Here is a 12500-nt window from a genome sequence, read left to right as displayed (position 1 = left end):
AAAAATTTTTAATAGTGATTCTTCATTATTGAGACAGAAGACTAAAAACAATGTATTTCAAAAAATTATCCACGGGTTATGACAAAAGTTGGTGTATGAATTGGTTTGGTGACAAGAACAAGCCGATTAGATTTTGATTCAGATCCGGATGCAGATCTGGCCTATCAGTGGGATACAAAACATAAAGTATTCAGCTTGGCAGAGGTATGCGCTCCACCGAGTGCCCGTTCTAGTTTTGCGTCTGCAGATGCAGGATGCAGGTCTACAGGGATGACCTTTGTTGCTAAAGTTATCAAACACAGCTACAATCTTGTAACCTTTCTCACTAAATTACTGATAGTGAAGTGATTGTCATATGATAAGAACACAGACATCTCTCCAAAAAGTGATCAAATTTTACACTTTTTAAAGTAAACCAGAAGATTTTGTACAACTGGACCGCAAATTCGTTTATATTCTCAATGTCAAAAGAATAGCTGGTCGAAATTTAAACGCTGGAGTCTTAGGTGTGCAAGTGTTCTTGTAGAGATAATCTGTGAAAGCGGTTACCTATATAATCACCAAGAGGTTACCGATATAACCTATATAATATAGTAGTGTTGGGTGAATCAGCAGATGCACAGTAAAGTGAGGGATCATCAGAAGATATGGCAATCTGGTACAGAACATTATCAGTGAGATCATTGATATAAACAAGGAACAGAATGGGACCAAGGAATCATATCCTGGCGTTCTGCCTTGAAGGCACGTCCAGTACTGTTGAAGCAGTTTCTTGGCAAGAGTTATATTGGGTGGTTTGCCATTGCCTTCCCAGCGGGGAAAGGTGGTGTGAGAGAGAGGTAGGGGGGTAGGAGAGAGAGGTAGAGGGGTGGGAGAGAGAGGGGGAGAGGAGAGGAGAGGAGAGGAGAGGAGAGGAGAGGAGGGGAGAGGAGAGGAGACAGAGAGAGACAGAGAGACAGAGAGACAGAGAGACAAGAGAGAGAGAGAGAAACAAGAGAGAAAGAGAGAAACAAGAGAGAAAGAGAGAAACAAGAGAGAAAGAGAGAAACAAGAGAGAAAGAGAGAGAGAGAGAGAAACAAGAGAGAAAGAGAGAAACAAGAGAGAAAGAGAGAAACAAGAGAGAAAGAGAGAAACAAGAGAGAAAGAGAGAAACAAGAGAGAAAGAGAGAAACAAGAGAGAGAGAGAAACAAGAGAAAGAGAGAGAACAAGAGAGAAAGAGAGAAACAAGAGAGAAAGAGAGAAACAAGAGAGAAAGAGAGAAACAAGAGAGAAAGAGAGAAACAAGAGAGAAAGAGAGAAACAAGAGAGAGAGAGAAACAAGAGAGAAAGAGAGAAACAAGAGAGAAAGAGAGAAACAAGAGAGAGAGAGAAACAAGAGAGAAAGAGAGAAACAAGAGAGAAAGAGAGAAACAAGAGAGAAGAGAGAAACAAGAGAGAAGAGAGAAACAAGAGAGAAAGAGAGAAACAAGAGAGAAAGAGAGAAACAAGAGAGAAAGAGAGAAACGAGAGAAACAAGAGAGAAACAAGAGAGAAACAAGAGAGAAACAAGAGAGAAACAAGAGAGAAACAAGAGAGAAACAAGAGAGAAACAAGAGAGAAACAGAGAAACAAGAGAGAAAGAGAGAAACAAGAGAGAAAGAGAGAAACAAGAGAGAAAGAGAGAAACAAGAGAGAAAGAGAGAAAGAGAGAAACAAGAGAGAAAGAGAGAAAGAGAAAGAGAGAAACAAGAGAGAAACAAGAGAGAAACAAGAGAGAAACAAGAGAGAAACAAGAGAGAAACAAGAGAGAAACAAGAGAGAAACAAGAGAGAAACAAGAGAGAAACAAGAGAGAAAGAGAGAAAGAGAGAAGAGAGAGAGAGAGAAAGAGAGAAAGAGACAGAGAGAGAGAGAGAGAGAGAGAGAGAGAGAGAGAGAGAGAGACAGAGAGAGAGAGAGAGACAGAGAGAGAGAGAGAGAGACAGAGAGAGAGAGACAGAGAGAGAGAGAGACAAGAGAGAGAGAGACAAGAGAGAGAGAGAGACAAGAGAGACAAGAGAGAGAGAGAGACAAGAGAGAGAGAGAGAGGTGGAGGGGTGGGAGAGAGAGGGAGAGGTGGGAGAGAGAGGGAGAGGGGTGGGAGAGAGGGAGAGGGGTGGGAGAGAGGGAGAGGGGTGGGAGAGAGGGAGGGAGTGGGATGGGAGAGAGGGAGGGAGGGGTGAGAGAGAAAGAGAGAGAGAGAGGAAAGGGGTGGGAGAGAGAGAGAGAGCAAAAGGGGTGGGAGAGAGAGAGAGAGAGAGAGCGAATGGTCGAGGTGAGGAGAGAGAGAGAGAGAGCGAATGGTCGAGGTGAGGAGAGAGAGAGAGAGCGAATGGTCGAGGTGAGGAGAGAGAGAGAGAGCGAAAGGGGTGGGAGAGAGAGAGAGGGAGAGGGGTGGGAGAGAGAGAGAGAGAGGGGTGGGAGAGAGAGAGAGAGAGAGGGAGAGGGGTGAGAGAGAGAGAGAGAGAGAGAGAGAGAGGGAGAGAGAGAGAGAGAGAGAGAGGGAGAGAGAGAGAGGGAGAGAGAGGGAGAGGGGTGGGAGAGAGAGGGAGAGGGGTGGGAGAGAGAGGGAGGGAGGGTGGGAGAGAGAGAGGGAGAGGGTGGGAGAGAGAGGGGAGGGTGGGAGAGAGAGGGGAGGGTGGGAGAGGGAGAGGGTGGGAGAGAAGGGGAGGGTGGGAGAGAGAGGGGAGGGTGGGAGAGAGAGGGAGGGGTGGGAGAGAGAGTGGGAGGGGTGGGAGAGAGAGGGAGGGTGGGAGAGAGGGGAGGTTGGGAGAGGAGAGAGGTGGGAGAGAGGGAGGGTGGGAGAGAAGGGAGGAGGGTGGGAGAGAAGGGGAGGGTGGGAGAGAGGGAGGGTGGGAGAGAGAGGGGAGGGTGGGAGAGAGAGGGAGGGTGGGAGAGAGAGTGGGAGGGTGGGAGAGAGAGTGGGAGGGGTGGGAGAGAGAGTGGGAGGGGTGGGAGAGAAGGGGAGGGTGGGAGAGAGAGTGGGAGGGGTGGGAGAGAAGGGGAGGGTGGGAGAGAGAGGGGGAGGGTGGGAGAGAGAGGGGAGGGTGGGAGAGAGAGGGGGAGGGGTGGGAGAGAGAGGGGAGGGTGGGAGAGAGAGGGAGGGTGGGAGAGAGAGGAGGGTGGGAGAGAGAGGGGAGGGTGGGAGAGAGAGGGTGGGAGAGAAGCGGTGGGGGAGAGAGGGGGAGGGTGGGAGGGGAGGGTGGGAGAGAGGGGGAGAGGGGTGGGAGAGAGAATGGGAGGGTTCAGAGAGAGAGGGGGAGGAGTGGGAGAGAACGTATTGGGGGATTCTGGCAGATGAGACGCCCAGTTTAACGTCCATCCAAGAGACGACACACACATTTATGAATCACTCTGCTTGTGAAACACCGGGATGACAGTTTGTTGCTGGGTTGAGATTCAAGCCCAGGCTCGACAGTTTGGAGTGAGCATGCATTCCACTCAGCTGTCCTACCGTGATGTGGCAATTCATTTCTTTGTCACTAATGAAAAAAATTTCCTCATTGTCAATCTCTAATTTATTTTGCCTTCTTAACTTTGTGGAGATGTCCCCACGAAGAACCGAGCTGCGGTTTCGCCATGGAAGCTTGGAGGGATTGAAGCTTGTGGAGTGCTCGCCAAATGGCTGAAGCAATCAAGAAAGCACAACAAAACGGTTGAAGAGTTTTTTAAAAAACGAAATGTTTGATTTTTTTTCTACAAGCAAATACAACCTGTCGCTTTGCTGATGGGAATATTAAGGAGGGCAGGGGGGGGGGGGAAGAAAGTTTTTTTTTTTTTACTCGCAAATACAACCCGTCACTTCGCTGTCGGGGTTATAATGGGGGAGTAAGGAGGAGGGAGAGAGGAGCGAGGGGGTGAGTGAGGGAGGAGGGGGGAAGTGAGGAGTGCGGAAAGGGAACACAGTACGAGGGGAGTGCAGATGAGGGCAAGGGAAGGCAGTGTGAGGGGAAGGTCCATCCTGACATAACTTCAGTGTACATGTCCTGAGATAACCACCATCTGGACATAAACACCATCCAGCGACGTCAAGACAGTGTGAAGCGAGGGCACGTTAAGGAGGACATGTTCACCATTTGTTGTCATATTGCTTGGAATTAAATTGCATTAAATGAGACTTTTTTTCCACCTTTATTTGCACATCAGAACGAACAACTTCCAAGTGAAAAACAAATTCCACATGTTTCAGAAAATTAATTAAAAATATAGAACTCAAATAACTTGGTTGGATAAGTGTCCACCCCACTGAAGTAATACTTGGTGGAAGCACCTTTGACAGCAATTTTGCTCCATTCATTTTCCCTTCTTTCCTGACAAGAGCCCCAGTCCCTGCTGATGAGAAACATCCCCATAACATGACGCTGCCATCAGAATGCTTCACAGCAAAGATAGTGTTCTTTGGGTGATGTGCTGTGTTGGGTTTTGGCGAAACATAAAACATTTTGCATTTCGACCAGTGGTTCTTAACCTTTTTATGTGCTCGTACCCCGTGAGCTTTCATAATATTTCCCCGTACCCCCTGTTTAAAATGACTTATGGAAATAAATGAAATTATAATAATTTATATGAAATACAATGTAATGAATATAATTCTTTATCCAATGCGTTGAATACATACAAATATACTGAATACAAAAATAGCCTTTCAAGTACAACCGTACTTATACAGTACACCTACAATCAGACATATTACTGATGGCTCTTTTGTTGTTGTTTTTCATCAATGATCATGCTGAAACCAGGTTCTTTTTTGAGATAGCCACATGCATGACATCACTTGCATCCAAACGATTCCTGGCCTTGGTTTTGATGTGTACGAGAGTTGAAAAAACAGTTTCACAAAAGTAGGTAGTCGCAAATGGCACAAGGACCTCCAAAGCTCTCTCTGCTAACTGGGGGAATGTGTTGAGTTGTGCACAGCAGAAGGTATATCTCTGCATTGAATCAAACTCCATTTTGATTTTATTACTGGCTTTTATCTCAACTAGATCTTCTTTCATTTCATCATTATCATCCATGGAATCTAGGTTGAAAACAAATGGGTCCTGCATCCATCCCCTGTGAAACAGAAACCTCTCCATGCTGAAAGTATCCCTGGAAGGACTGACTCAGCACCTGCAAATGTTCTTTCATTTCAGTCACAATGAGTAATAAATTTTCTGCATTAGAAACTTCATCAAGCTTTGGAAAATTTGCATAGTTTCCAGACTCAATGTGATTTATCCAGATTGGAAGTTTATTAGTGAAGGCAGACATATTTTCCCTGGCTGTGATCATGTTCATCCCTGTACCCTGGATGGAGGTGTTCAACTCGTTGAGGTGGCTGAATATATCTGCCAGGTATGCCAGGGACAAAATGAACTTCTCATTTTCAAAGTGCTCTGCTATGCCACTGCCTCGCTGTCTAAGAAACTGCTGGATTTCTTTGTGCAGTTCGAAAACACGAGTAAGCACTCGGCCACGGGATAGCCACCTCACCTCTGTGTGGTAAAGAAGAACATTGTGTTCAGCTCCAATTTCGTCACAAAAAAAAAAACTTTGAAGAGACGGTGATTCAAGGCTTGTCCTCTGATAAAGTTTACTGCACTCACAACAATTGACAACACATTTTTCAATTGTTCTGGTAATGTCTTAGCTGCAAGGGCATGGCGATGCAGCACACAGTGGGTGACTGTGCCGGCGTGAGGAACCTCCTTTTTCACACGGGCAGCAAAGCCTGATTTGTTTCCAAGCATGGCAGGAGCTCCATCGGTGCAAAGTGAATTACACATGTCGAGAGTCATCCCGTGCTTCAAGAAGAAATCCTTCACGATATTGAACACATCAATTGCTTTTGTGGTTGTTGTCAATGGTTCGCAAAACAAGAATTCTTCCACCACTTCTTTCTCCTTCACATACCGCACAAATACTAAGAACTGACTTCAAAAACTGACGTCTGTTGACTCATCTAACTGAAGACTCACTTTGATATCGGCAATCACCTGCTGCAAGATGTCTTTACTCATGTCATGAATCCTGGAACAGATAATGTCATTTGACAAGGGTACTTGCCTTAGTTTCTTTTCTGCCTCAGTCCCCAGTACTGTTTTTGCCATTTCTAGTGCACAAGGTTTCACCAATTCTTCAGCAACTGTATGAGGCTTTTTTTTCTTGGCACACAAAAATGCAACTTGGTAACATGCTTGCAACAATGTCTCCTCAATCGGTACAAATCCCTGTTTTGGTAAGGTACCACCACGATCAAATTGTCCCCTTTTGATCTTCAGGGTATTGAAATTAAGGGGACGACGAGCAGTGCCACAATTAAAGGGACGACGGAAGAATTAAAAGAGGTGACGGAGACGCAGATAATAAAAGAGACAAAGGAAGAAACTAATGAATGCGAGAGGACGACAGAAAAATTCACGGAGACACAAAGGGAGACGCAGGAGACAAAGGAGGGAACACCAGAGACGCGGGAGGTAGAACAGGAAAAGGTGAACGACATACGGGGAAACAAAGATAAAGAACACACACATAGGATTAGAAAGGGACGATGAGGTTGAGCATGGGGAATGTCTCGTGACCTGGTTTGAGCATCAGGTTAACCTCCCTCAGGAACAGGGGGAGATGGAAAGCTCTCTCGAAGAAGATCACGACCAGGTGGGTCTGGTCGAGCCTTGCGAGGTAGATCGGGTGTATGGTGTGAATGAGTACACGCGGAGCTTGGGGGTATGGAAACACCGGGATTTATTGTGGTAACGTGAATCCCCTATGTGATTGTCCAGGAGTGTGTGGTGAAGTGTGCGAGTGGTGCGGGTCTGTTGAAACGTGCGTATGGTGTGAGTGTCATGGCGTGCATGAGTGCATGAGTGCATGCAAGGAATTGGTACGCGGACCGAACCAGACGGTGGACGGGTTTATTTTGGAAATCGCGCCGGCTCCGCGGAACATTGCCGTCCAAGGTCCGTTCCTCCTTTTCGGAGTGGCCTGGGCGAACGAGACTCAAGAAGCCGGCGCGTGAACGTCCCGCGTTTCGAAAGAGACCGTCGCGTGGACGGCTAAAATGGTGGCGAGTGATTCAATGTGGACCGGACGGGTCCACATGCGAGCGCGTGTGCGAAGCTCCACGTGCTGCGCGCCACGTGTTCTGTTTGCAGCGCATGCGGAGCGGGTTCCCGGGACGATGCACTTGTGCTGGCCTGCATGGGAAACCGCACAGGTTCGGTGTGCGAGTGACGTCATCGGTACGGACCTTGCGGCGCGAGTTACGTGCGAGCAGCGCGCGTTGGCTCGCATGGCGGACCCCTCGAAAGCGAGGGCTGATTGCGATGCACGGGGCGACGTTAAGGCTGCAGTTAACTTCCATCGGAAGGGACGAGCGAGTGAGCCGTAGACCGCCGCCTTGGCGGTACAAGAAAAGAAAAATCCTCGCTCCAAGTACACGGCCCGGCAGGGATGTGGTGGACATCTGTTTGGGCAAAGGACGCATTAATTAGCGGGAAGGGTTTAGCTTCGTTAGACCGGCCTCATGGGGGCATGAGCTGTCCTCCACGGGACCAGTGGACGAGTTAGAGGGAATGTTAGCTTAGATTTAGAAATGGATTTTTGGGAGACATGGACCGACATTGAATGTGCAGTGGGGACGTAGCTTAGCTACGTAGATTAAATGGAACGTGCACTAGTTTAAGGGACGACGAGGGAGCGCGAGATAGTAAGGGGAACATAGGTAGAGTGTGGAGTGAATTAAAAAAAAAGAAGAAAAAAATACCCCTGAGCGGGAGTGCCAGTCATCTCTGCCAGAGGTTGAAAGTAACTCTGTGCCAGACTGGAATAGGGGCAGTTCATAAAGTACTGTGACGTCCACGGGACTTGAACAGTCCTGCCAACGTAGAATGAGCCGAAACGATGGAGGCGGTTTATTTTTTATAACCCAAAGATGGCGGTTTTAATCGCTCTACAGCAAACGGGACGAGGAAGGTGGCACGAGTCGCTTTTCACTGAGTTAATAATGTTTATTTCTCTAACCAGAAATAATAATAAGACTCGGCAAGAGGAGGGATCCGGGGCGATTCGACGGGATGGTGGTATGGGTTCGGGCGTGGGGAAAACACAAACAATTCCAATGGATATACAAATCTCAAACCCTCTCAGGCACCAGGTACACACACACACACACACACACACACACACACACACACACACACACACACACACACACACACACACACACACACACACACACACACACACACACACACACACACACACACACACACACACACACACACACACACACACACACACACACACACACACACACACACACAACGTAGCTCGTGGTCAGGCTTGCCCGTGGTGTCGACATAACAGTCACTGGATTGGTGCCGGACGAGCTGGCGTTGCGCTCGTCAGGGGCAGGAGACACGGTGGTGCCGAGGTTCCGTCAACCCTTCCGCGCCGAACCGCGGTTTCTGGCCTGTGGGCTCCAACCAGCCACCGTGGTGCTGTTCCTGGTGGTGTCGACCTCCTGGTGTAGGCCCAAGACCGCTCACAGCCGCCAGGGAGCCAGTTCTGTTAGGGGAGGTAGTTAGAAGGATGGCAGAGTTCAGCGGTGTGTGTGTTGAAGAGTTGGTGAGTTGAGGTGGAACATGTGCTTGGTGAGTGAGTGAGGCCAGCGGGTCTGAGTGTATGGAGCGATTGTGGAATGCATGGTGTGATGAGTGATTGGGGGGAGGAGTGACTCCCGCCCAAGGGACCCCAGGGTCAGTGTAGACTGAGTTCGGTGGGTCAGTGAAATTAACAAAAATGGAGGTCGTTTTGTTGTTGGTGGGAAAGTGGGCTTGATACCCATTTGGAGGGGTGCAGGAGCCCTGTTGACGGGCTGGGAGCGTGGCTGCGAAAGGTGAGTATCACTGAGTGGGTACCCCAGGCACCAGGCTAGTCGGCCGTAGTAGGCCAAGGGCCCATGGGGGGCCAGGATAGCGTAGTGGGCACGGGTGCACCCACATGATGCGGGGGCCCGGGGCGCCATTAGCCGCGTGGGCAGTGTTGTGGGCACGGGTGACTCTCGGAAAGGGGCCCGGGAAGCCAGCCTGCCACGTGAGCGTTTCAGGGGAGTTGCCATGGAGGGCACTCCCCGGTGTTTAGGGAGCTGGTAGGCTCGGAGGCAGTGTAGTGTCCGGGGGTGCCATCGTCGGAGAATCGGCAGAGGGTAGTGCCTGCCAAGGGGAGTCACGCGTCCCAGCCATGAGACCGTGTGAGGGCACGGAAAGAAAATTGGGGGCGAGGCCCGAAATTGTGAGGACACCAACACAGGCGACGGGAATCTGGGTTGATAGTACCAATAGTTTAAGCGAGAGGCGCTTGTTGAAAGCCCCAGGGTAGTTTAAAGGAAAATGGATAGGGTAGATTAGGAAGTGTACCCTCCGCACCATCCATCCCTTCGCTCTCGTTGTGGGTCACTGGACCCACTTTGGGTTAGATCGCTGAAGTCTGGGGAGGCCATCCTGAGGCTTCGTTGGGCCTCGACACAGGACGCCAGCTCTCCCTTGTTCCCCTCCGGGAAGGGAACGTCGGGGTTGGGAGTAGGCTAGGGGACGATAGGTTAGCCGAACAAGGACGATAAAGGGGGTTAGGGGACGAATTATAGTGGGAGATAGGAAATAAAAATGAAAAAAAAAAATAATTACTTGGGGCTAAATTGGTTTTTGACAAATTAAGGGAGTGGGTCGGGACAGTGACAGGCAAAGGCGATAGGTTGGGAGGGAGACCGTAGGGTAGGTCCGAGCCAGCCTTCCGAGTGGCCAGCACCACCGCACTCCCTCCACCAACCTGCACTGCACGGCGAGAGGCTGGCCAACTTCGTCTGCAGCTGCTGTGCTTCAAGGCCTGTGCCGGCCAACTTTATCGGCAGCTGTGTTTTGCTGCGAGGCCTGTACCGGTCGGATTGTCTGCAGCTGTTTTCTGCAAGGCCTGTGCCGGTCGGATCATCTGCCGGCTGTGTTTGCCTGCAGTGGCCTTGTTCTGCAGGCTGTGTTTGCCTGCTGCCTTTGCCATGCCCACTGCCCATATCATCAGTTTGCCCCCGTTCAATTTTGCTTTGCCCCCCCCCTTGTTCATTGCCATGTGCGCCAGGATCAGAAAGCAACAGTTTGCAAGCTGCGAGAACTGTCTTGTTGGCAGCTACAACACGGGCCTGCAGTGGCGGCCCGTGCACCGGTTTTCTTTTGACTTTTTCTGCCTGCAGAGTCCATTGATCCTGGGCCATGGTTTAGTGAAGAATTTGTAAGGTTAAGATGTACTGTACATATTAGTGCGCCCCCGGCATGTCTGTCTAGCGCCGGCAATCTTATTTGTCGTCTGTGTGAGTGGGTTTGTTTAGTTAGTTACTCAGCCCTCAGGTTATTTATTTTGGGGACACGAATACCATGAATGTCGCACTCAGGGATCCGTAGGTAAAACGTACTAGGGGAGAACTACACATGATGGCACACGAGAATTTGACGACTCGGGACGAGTCTATAAAAAGGGGAGGGAGTAGTGTTACGGCTGTGGAAATTCACAAACCACCATTAAGGTCCTGTAGGTGAGATATCTCTGAAGTACATGTGTCGTTAGCCCCAAACCCGTTGTTTAGAGGGAATAAATGTGATTCATTCGGGCTGCGACGCTTTGAGTCAGTCGTTTTTCTTTCTCTATCTTTTATTTCAAATAAAAACCAACAAGGACGCTCGGTGGCTTTTCGCGCCATTCTTCTCCGTGCTTGGTGTGAGGGGAGAGAAGCGAGGGGAGGGCAGCTGGCCCCCGATTGGTGGATGCACGGTGTGATGCGGCCAGGGAGCAGGAACACCCCTCTTCGAGATCTTTCTCGAAGCGCCTCGAAGGGGGGTGGAGCAAAGAACGGGGCGGAGCAACAGGGCGGAGCTCCGAGGATATAAAAGTCGGAGATGGGGGAAGCAGTTTTGTCGATGCTCTTGCTTCGTGGATGCTCTTGCTTCGTGGTTGCTCTCGTATTCCGGCTCGCTCGTCCTGGTGGCCGCTGGCCGGGTCTTTTGTGGGGCAGTTGTAAGACCCCGCTGGCGGGAAGGACCGTCCGCCATTACCCTCTCCCGACTTTGGCCATCCACGTTTCCCCCCCCCCTCTATTCGTGCTGGGATAGCGCCGAACACTCGGTCCGTGGCGTCGAGTGGCCTACACGTGCAGGCACGAGGCACGCAGGAGAGGACTCACCTACCACGCTCGGGCACAGAGTTGCGGTCGACGGACGTCTGAGAGGGACTCGACACGCTCAGGGAAGTCACGACTTCCATTTCTTTTGGGTTCTGTGTAAACGTGTGTGTGTGGCGCCAGTCTGGTGAAGTAAAACTGTTAAGTGTTGCCATGTGTCGGTCTTAGTCGGTTGTAGTTCTGCGTCGTCGTTGCTTTATTGTTTTTCATATTACATTTGCTTACTGTGCATAATTGTTTTAATTGCTATATGTGTGCTCTGTGTCGATGTGAATAAAGTGCTTGCATGTTGAATTGTTCCCCGTTTCGCTGCGTCCTTTCCTTTGTTTGAATCTCCATCTTGCTTCACGTAACGGGTTCGTTGTGGGCTTAATACGCCCAATAATTAATCGGAACCGTCGCGGCCGACGATAACACCGCTCGGTTATCCCGATAGTACGGAACTTACCGCTTAAGCGGCCCGTGTCCAGAGTCGACCTGCGGCGAGGTGCGATCGCCCGGTCTACCATCCGCGTGGGTACTTAGGTAGGTCGAGTTTGGCGAACAACCCTATCCCACGCGGGTGGCCGATTGTCACGATTGTGGTGAGGCCGAAAGGCCCACCCGTGACTAGCTCCCGGCGTTAGTCCGAGAGGGTCACGACAGAATTGTCCGTCCGGTGGGAGACGTGCCACGATTCGAGTCACGTGGCCGATCGCACGCCGGCGGGCGTGAATTCGCAACAATATCATGGGGCTCGGAGCGAGACGATTCTGCAGCTTGGAGTTATCTTGCCGGAAGTGGAGTGGAGCTGCTTCCGGCCATCACGGCTGGGCCACACGGTGGTCCGGGCCCAATTAGAGCAGCCAATTCGGGTGACGACATCGCTTCAGGGTAATGCCCCACCCTACACCCCAGGGTCTATAAAGGGTGGGTGGCGAGGCCGTCCGTCGTTCCAGTTCCGGTTTTGGTGTCTTGCCCTCGCTGCTGTCAGCTCGTCCCTTTCCCTGCTCGGCTTGGGATCAATCTCTCCGCCTTCTTCACCCCCCCCTTCTGTTGTCATTTCCTCTGACTCCGCCTCCACTTCTTTGCCCACACGTCGCTGACTACACCCACCCACCTGGTCCCGTCTACCACTCCGCAAACTCACTCTCCACTCCGCCTTCTCCACCCAAGTCCCTCCCTTTACACCAGACGGTCGCGTCTCATTCTCTGGACTGACGCCAGCTGCATGAAGCACGAAACGGTGCGCCATCTGTCAGGGAGGTATCTCCCATCAGAGCATCCCCTCAA

General features: G+C 50.5%; 1 protein-coding gene and 1 long non-coding RNA gene across 9 annotated transcripts in view; one reads left to right on the top strand and one right to left on the bottom strand.

The window, feature by feature from the left end:
- Nucleotides 1-12500, top strand: part of LOC147032489 (polypeptide N-acetylgalactosaminyltransferase 14-like) — a 157209-nt gene that overhangs the window by 119752 nt on the left and 24957 nt on the right. The window lies entirely within an intron of this gene.
- Nucleotides 3848-12500, bottom strand: part of LOC147032490 (uncharacterized) — a 24654-nt gene continuing 16001 nt past the window's right edge. The window contains exon 3 of the long non-coding RNA XR_015055184.1: nt 3848-8572. This is a non-coding gene — a long non-coding RNA (uncharacterized LOC147032490). The remainder of the gene's footprint in view (nt 8573-12500) is intronic.

The sequence above is a fragment of the Eptatretus burgeri genome, chromosome 2, assembly GCF_056783735.1.
Source record: "Eptatretus burgeri isolate ZD-2024b chromosome 2, Ebu_testis_v1, whole genome shotgun sequence".
Classification (NCBI taxonomy): domain Eukaryota; kingdom Metazoa; phylum Chordata; class Myxini; order Myxiniformes; family Myxinidae; genus Eptatretus; species Eptatretus burgeri.
This window is presented reverse-complemented; position numbering and strand designations above follow the sequence as displayed.